This window comes from Gopherus flavomarginatus, chromosome 6 (genome assembly GCF_025201925.1).
Source record: "Gopherus flavomarginatus isolate rGopFla2 chromosome 6, rGopFla2.mat.asm, whole genome shotgun sequence".
In the NCBI taxonomy this organism is placed as follows: domain Eukaryota; kingdom Metazoa; phylum Chordata; order Testudines; family Testudinidae; genus Gopherus; species Gopherus flavomarginatus.
The window spans coordinates 105,190,272-105,198,633 of record NC_066622.1 but is presented as its reverse complement, the minus strand read 5'-3'; the positions used below and the strand labels follow the sequence as shown (position 1 = coordinate 105,198,633).

The following is an 8,362-nucleotide window of genomic DNA, read 5'->3' as shown; positions in this document are numbered from 1 at the left end:
TTACACCAATTTCACAACCTTAGGGGGGCCTGATTCGTGATTTTTGAATGTTTGGGGTGAGGAATAATTCTGTATTTGTTCAAACACCTAATCTGATGTAAGGATACATTCATCCTGAACCATAATTTAGAGATTTTATGCAAAATTCTTTCCTGGCATAACACCATTAACTTCAGGTCAGTTTTGTCAGCAGAGAATTTGTCCTTTTATTTGTAAGAAATCAGATGTAAAACAGAAAGAAAGCTAAACATTAGCTATATTGAACACACACTCAGGACTGCACATATTGGCATTGGTATATGGCAGGAAAGCAATTCACATCTGCATCAAAATATACTGGAAATCAAAAACTTCCAAACCACATATTTCTGTGGGGCCTGGAATTTCTCTTACACATTTCCAAGTGTCCCAAAGAAAGGAATCAGGGCTACTAAGGGCAGAAATTTTGTCAATATCAGCGTCCTCCCTGCTCACTGGGACTAAGAAGCCAGAGACTGAGTGGATGAGGGTTGGAATTATGACGGCCTCACCTGGACTAAGACTAGGTACATGGGAAGCATTTTGGCACCAAGGGAAGAGAATCATGGTCTTTATAAGAACTATCACCTCCCAGTCCAGGTCAGAATGTCATTCCAGTTTCATTTGTGGTGTAGCTGCAGTCGTGTTGGTTCTAGGATATGAGAGAGACAAGGTGGGTGAAGTAGTATTTTTTATTGGACCAATTTCTGCTGGTGAAAGACAAGATTGCAAGCTACAGAGTGCAAATATGGCTTGCCCCTTAAGAATCTGCAGCCTGCCTGTATCACCACTTAGGGTGAGGATCTGCTATTCATCTCCAATGTCTTTAGTATATTAAGCTTAGTTTACCTAGCAATTAAACAAAACATGCAATCTGCTTTGATCTCTTTGCTATCCCTTATAATCACTTAAAATCTATCTTTTGTAGTTAATAAACTTGTTTTTGCTTTATCTAAAACCAGTGTGTGTTGGGGTCATAACTTGGGGCAGAGAGAGGGGGAGAATTTCATGACTTTATGCTGTACAGTTCCCTGTGCAGCACAAGACAGTACAATTTTGGGTTTACACTCCTGAGGGGGGGTGCATTACTGTAGACCACGTGTACAGGAAGAAGAGCTGGATGAGGCTTTTTTAGACAACTAAAAAAATTCATACAAAACTCAGGACTTGGGGGTGATGGGGGACATCAGCTATCCAGGCATTGGTTGGGAAAAATAATACAGCAGGGCACAGATTACCCAAGAAGTTCTTGGAATGCAACGAAGACCACTTTTTTATTACAGAATATGGAGAAAGCAACTAGGGGAGAGGCAGTTCTAGGTTTGATTCTGACAAACAGGGAGAAACTGGTTGAGAATTTGAAGATGGAAGACAGTTTGGATGAAAGTGATCATGATATGATGAGTTCATTATTCCAAGGAATGGTAGGAAGGAAAACAGAATAAAGACAATGAACTTCAAGAAGGCAGATTGTAGCAAACTCAAAGAATTGGCAGGTAAGATCCGGTGGGAAGCAAGTCTAAAGTGGGGGAGGAGGGAAGATGTCAGGAGTGTTAGCAGTTTTTAAAAAAGAAACATTATTAAGGGCACAAAAGCAAAACTATGCCAATGTGTAGAAAATATTGGAATCATAGAACCATAGAATATTAGGGTTGGAAGAGACTTCAGGAGGTCATCTAGTCCAATTCCCTGCTCAAAGCAGGACTAACACCAACTAAATCATCCCAGCCAGGGCTTTGTCAAGCTGGACCTTAAAAACTTCTAAGGAAGGAGATTCCACCACCTCCCTAGGTAACCCATTCCAGTGCTTCACCACCCTCCTAGTGAAATAGTGTTTCCTAATATCCAACCTAGACCTCCGCCGCTGCAACTTGAGACCATTGCTTCTTGTTCTGTCATCTGTCAACACTGAGAACAGACGAGCTCCATCCTCTTTGGAACCTCCCCTGCTTCATGTAGTTGAAGGGTGCTATCAGATCCTCCCTCACTCTTCTCTTCTGCAGACTAAATAACCCCAGTTCCCTCAGACTCTCCTCATAAGTCATGTGCCCCAGCCCCCTAATCATTTTCATTGCCCTCTGCTGTACTCTCTCCAATTTGTCAATTTGTCCACATCCCTTCTGTAGTGGGGGGGACCAAAACTGGACACAATACTCCGGGTGTGGCCTCACCAGTGCCAAATAGAGGGGGAATAATCACTTCTCTCGATCTGCTGGCAATGCTCCTACTAAAGCAGCCCAATATGCTATTGGCCTTCTTGCCAATGGGGGCACACTGCTGACTCATATCCAGCTTCTCGTTCACTGTAATCCCCAGGTCCTTTTCTGCAGAACTGCTTCTTAGCCAGTCAGTCCCCAGCCTGTAATGGTGTTTGGGATTCTTCCTTCCTAAGTGCAGAACTCTGCACTTGTCCTTGTTGAACCTCATCAGATTTCTTTTGGTCCAATCCTCCAATTTGTCTAGGTCACTTTGGACCCTATCCCTATCCTACAGTATATCTACTTCTCCTCACATTTTAGCATCATTTGTGAACTTGCTGAGGGTGCAATTAATCCCATCATCCAGATCACTGATAAATATGTTGAACAAAACCAGCCTCAGGACCGGAACCATGGTAAGAGACCACCTTGGCTTAACCAGGAGATCTTCAGTGCACTTTCTTTGACAGGGCAACAAGCCTTGTGGATATGGGGAAACAGTAGATGAAATATGCTTTGACTGTAGTAACTTTTTTTAGAAAACTGTACTTGAAGAGTAGTTATTAATGGTTCACAGTGAAGCTGAAAGGGCATTGTGACATTACACTCCACATTCGTAATAGTAATATTGTGATAATGGCATAATCATGATACATTTTGTACAGGATGGGGCATGTAAGGTGTCATTGGAAAAGTTATGATTTACTGAATACAATTATCCTATTTTTATGCATGTATCATTTTTGTATCTGAAGTTATAAATATTGACTATGGATCTGCATTTCAAACAGGCTTACTCTGGAAAACACCCCCAGCCAGCCTATCAGGTACAACAATGAAGAAACCAGATTGTTGATGAATCATTAGCACTAAGACAATGGGCTGTGGAATAGCTTAACCTTCCTGTGGACATTTCAGCCAGCCTGTAAGTAATGGCTATGACTCTGCAAGGGCATGTGACCAGGCCACATGACTCTGAACTCCATTTTGCGATGTCAGTATTTTTCCACAAAGTGGTCTGGGAACCAGGTTTGAAACAAAGGGCTCTATGCAAAAAGTAATATCATCTGTTGTTCTTGATTCCCCCAAAACTCAACACCAGAGAAGCTCCGAAAGGAAACGACTTGGAACGGGGGAAGGAATCCCAAGTTGCAAAGCAAATGCAACTTGTCCCTTAAGAATCTGCAAGCCTGCTTGTATTATCAGCCAGGGTGAGACTGCTAATTCATATCTTAATCTTTCTAGTATTTTAGGCATCATTTGTGGTTTTGTTTATTTACTAGGTAAATGGTTTTGATCTGTTTGCTATCACTTATAATCACTTAAAATCTATCTTTTTGTAGTCAATAAACTTATTTCATATTTTAACCTAAATCAGTGCACCTTTAAGTGAAGTGTCTGGGGAAAAATCTCAGCTTGGTTACCACCAGTATGCATATTCCCCTCCACATAGAGGGAGGGGCAGACATATTAATAAGTTTACACTGTACAAATCCCTGTGCAATGCAAGATGATATAATTTTGGGTTTATACTCCAGAGGGAGGTGTGTTCCTGGGAGCTGGGAAACTGCCTGGGGTCTGCTGTATGTACTTGGGTGGCTCAGGTAAAGCACTCTCAGGTAGCTCAGGTTGGGCATGTGGCACCATCTGCTGTCATGCTGGGTAATAACAGGCCTCGATAAGTCTGGCTGCGTCTCTAACCAAGGAAGCAGAGTGAGCAGGGCCAGTCCAACTGAGTAGTTAGAGAGGTGTAGTGGTTTCTCATGGCTCCTAGACTGCACCCCAGGGGTGACAACCCATCACAGACATATTGAGTAAGGTCCTGCAGGGATCTGTCCTGAGTCCAGTTCTATTCAATATGTGCATAAATTAATTGGGTAACAGGCATCAAGAGTTCATTTATAAAGCTGGGAGAGATTGAAAGCACTTTGGAGGACAGGAGTAGAATTCAAAATGATCTTGACAAACTGGAGAAATGAAATAGGATGAAATTAAATAAAGACAAAGGCAAAGTACCACACTTTGGAAGGAATAATCAATTGCACAAAAGTAAAATGAGAAATGGCTGCCTAGGAAGGAGTACAGCAGAAAAGGATCTGGGAGTGATAGTGGATCACAAAACTAAATAAGAGTCAACAATGTAATACTGTTGCAACAAGAGCAAACACCATTCTGCGATGTTTTAGAAGGAGTGTTGTAAACAAGTCATGAGAAATAATTCTTCCACTCTACTTGGCACTGATAAGGCATTATCTCGAGTATTGTGTCCAGTTCTGTGCAACAAAAATGATTTAAGGACAAGAAAAAATGACCCAGCACATGGGTGGGGAACCCTTTTGCTATCAAGGGCCACTGACCCACAGGAAAAAAAAATCAATAGCGGGCCACACACAGCTCCACAGGCGGATGCCAAGGCTTGGGGCTTCTGGCCCGCAGCACCGAGACTTGCCATGGGCCAGGTGAAATTAAAAAACGGGCCAGATTTGCTACTAGCAGTCACATACTAGTTACATGCCATTGTAGGCAGTCTCATCATATCATACTCTCCATAATCTTATCAAGCTGAGACTTGCCACGGGCCAGGTGAAATTAAACAATGGGCTGGATCCGGTCTGTGGGTTCCCCACCCCGACCTAGGAGGAAAGATTGATAAAACTGGGTTTGTTTAGTCTGGAGAAGACAAGACTAAAGGGGGGAGAGGACAACTGTCTTCAAGAATGTAAAAGGTTGCTACAAAGAGAAGGGTGACAAATTGTTCTCCTTAACCACTGAAAACAGGACAAGAAGTAATGAACTTGTATTGCAGCAAGGGAGATTTAAGTTAGACATTAGAAAATCTTCCTAATTGGAAGAGTAGCTAAGCACTGGAACGTAGTACCTGGGGAGTCTGTGGAATCTCTGTCACTGGACGTTTCTAAGAACAGGTTACACAAACATGTAACAGGGATTGTCCAGATAATACTTTGCCCTGCCTCAGTGCAGGGGACTGGATTAGATGACCTATCATGGTCCCTTCCAGTCCTACATTTCTGTGAGTCTAAGCACTGACCTACAGAGTCATTCCCACTCTCTCTTCCTCTGATCTAATGACTGTTCCACTATTGATAAATCGTTTAACAGTCACTGGGCCCAAAAGAGAGCAAGGGAGTGAGAATGGGAATGATTCTGTAGGACAGTTGTAGGGCACCCATCTGGGAGGTAGAAGACCCCAGTTCCAGTCTCCCTGCTACAATTATTCTTGCATTATTTATCCACAGTGGAACAGCTTCAACAGGAGAAACAGAGCTCCCACATCAGAATATCCCATAATCCAGTGATTAGAGAATACTCCCAGGAGGCTGGAGACTACCGTTCAAATTCCTTTCTCCTCCTCTAGGAATGAGGGAAAAACTGAACCTGTGTCTCTCACAACCCAGGAGAGTGCTCTAACCCGTGGGCTAAAATTTATGACAGACAGCAAAAACTTCCTCTTGCCTGACTTTGAATGGGACCTGATATGGCAGGTGGCCTCTGAGCACCCCTACAGGACTGGGCCCTGCACGAAACTTTGGCAGCCATATGCCTGAGGTGTTTCACCGGTTCATGAATAATTCTGGGGTGGCAGATAGGGTCCCTGGGTGCCTAGAGGGAGGCTGCAGTGTGCATGGCCAGAGGCAGAAACTTACGTGCCGAGGGATTTTTTACTCTGAAAAATGTTGGTGCCGAGTAAGTCTAGGCTTCACTGGGAGTTCTGAGGATCACAGTGGAGCCAAAACTGGGACTTAGGTACCTAAATACCTTTGGGGATCCCACACTTGAACATCAGCAGATGTGTGCAGCTGAGTAAATGGTTAATGTTAATTAAGTCTGAGTAGTATAAGCACATCAGCTGATGTAAATTACTGACATATTGGTAGAGACTGTCATCAGCCCATTACAATGCTTTTGTGACTATGTTGTGTCATAAAGAGAGCAATACAGAGAAGCTGGAATGTATCAGTGAATCGGACCCATTGGTTTATAAATATAAAAATCACTAAAATATAAAATAAAATAAAATAAAATAAAATAAAATAGTAAGATTTTAAACGTTTCTCTGCCATTAAGTTTAAGGTACCTGTTATCTGAAAATTCCTCCTGATCAGCTGTACGGTTGTAGTGTTTTCTTGCCCAATAGTTCCCTCTGTTATGTCCAATCCAAACATCATAGCCAGCATCTGCTAATATGAAGCCCAGGCTGCCACTGGCCACATTCGCAACTCAGGTGGTTCCCTCTAAAACTAAGCCATGCTGCAGAAGAACAGGCTTGAGACCTGAGAAAGAAAGAGAGATTATTTTACAAAAGTAGTATCTCTCTAATAGGATAATAAAATAACACTGAACTCCTCTTCCTGGATTTCTTTCAAAATGGCACATCTATTGGAGATTTGCTACTAGCAGTCGCATACTAGTTACATGCCATTGTAGGCAGTCTCATCATACCATACTCTCCATAAACTTATCAAGCTGAATCTTGAAGTAAATTATGTTTTTTGTCCCCATTGCTCCCCTTGGAAGGCTGTTCCAAAACTTTACTCCTCTGATGGTTAGAACCTTTCATATAATTTCAAGCCTAAACTTACTGATGGCCAGTTTATATCCATCTGTTCTTGTATCATCGTTGGTGCTTAACTTAAATAGGTCTTCCCTCTCCTTGGTATTTATCCAGAGAGAAATCATATAGAGTGACCAGATAGCAAGTGTGAAAAATCATGACAGTGGGTGGTGGGCAATAGGTGCCTATATAAGACAAAACCCCGAATAATGGGACTGTCCCTATAAAATCAGGACATCTGGTCACCCTACATTCATATTTCCCCTGAGCCTTCTTTTGGTTAGGATACACAAGCCAAGCTCTTTGAGTCTCCTCTCATAAGGCAGGTTTTCCATTCTTTGGCTCATCCTAGTAGCCCTTCTCTGAACTTGTTCCAGTTTGAATTCATCTTCCTGAAACACAGGAGACCAGAATTGCACACAATATTCCAGATGAGGTCTCACCAGTGCCTGTAAAATGGTACTAACACTTGCCTTTCTTCACTGGAAATACCTCACCTGCTGTATCCTTGGACTGCATTAGACTTTTTCATGCCCACATCACACTGGTAGCTCGTAGTCATCCTGTGATCAACCAATACTCCGAGATCCTTCTCCTCGCCTGTGGCTTCCAACTGATAAGTCCCCAGTTTATAGCAAAAATTCTTGTTATTAATCTCTAAGTGCATGACCTTGCTCTTTGTATTATTAAATTTCATCCCATTTCTATTACTCCAGTTTACAAGATCCTCCAGATCTTCTTGTATGATTTTCCAGTCCTCTACTATATTGGCAATATCTCCCAACTTTGAGGCATCCGCAGATTTTATTAGCACACTCCCACTTTTTGTGCGAAGGCATTAACAAAAATGTTAAATAAGGTTGGTCCCAAGACTGATGCCTAAGGAACTCCACTAGTAACTTCTTTCTAGCCTGACAGTTCATCTTTCAATATGACCCATTGTAGTCTCCCCTTTAACCAGTTCCTTACTCACGTTTCAGTTCTCATCATAATCTCCATCTTCTCCACTTTAACTAATAATTTCCCATGTGGAAGTGTGTCAAATGTCTTACTGAAATCCAAGTAGATTAGATCTACTGCATTTACTTTGTCTAAAAAATCTGTTATCGTCTCAAAGAAGGAAATCAGGTAGGTCTGGCACAATCTACCTTTTGTAAAACCATGTTGTATTTTATTCCAATTACTGTTTACTTCTATGCAAAATTTGTTCAAACATTTTGCATAGAATTGAGGTCAAACTAACAGGCCTGTAATTTCCCAGATCACTTTTGATTTCTTTCTTAAAAATAGGTACTCTATTAGCAATTCTACAGTCATTGGATACAACCTCCAAGTTTACAGATTCATTAAAAATCCTTGCTATTGGTCTTGCACTTTCATATGCCAGTTCCTGTAATATTCCTGGATGGAGATTATCTGGGCCCCCTGATTTAGTAAAATAGAGCCATATCTGAGTTCTTACTATTTCCTATGCCAAAGGGAATTCTGTTGACGCTAAGATAATAGCCATCATCTGTCATAATTTTATACTCTTCACTCAGATATCCTCTGTAGCGGATGATCTCACTCTGCA

General features: G+C 41.8%; 1 long non-coding RNA gene across 1 annotated transcript; it reads right to left on the bottom strand.

Annotated features, from left to right (window-relative positions):
• Positions 1 to 537: 537 nt before the first annotated feature.
• Positions 538 to 7,493, bottom strand: LOC127054103 (uncharacterized). The gene is made up of 3 exons (XR_007775180.1): positions 7,287 to 7,493; positions 6,313 to 6,508; positions 538 to 670 (listed from the first exon to the last, which is right to left on the bottom strand). It is a non-coding gene; the product is annotated as an uncharacterized LOC127054103 (long non-coding RNA).
• Positions 7,494 to 8,362: the final 869 nt, after the last annotated feature.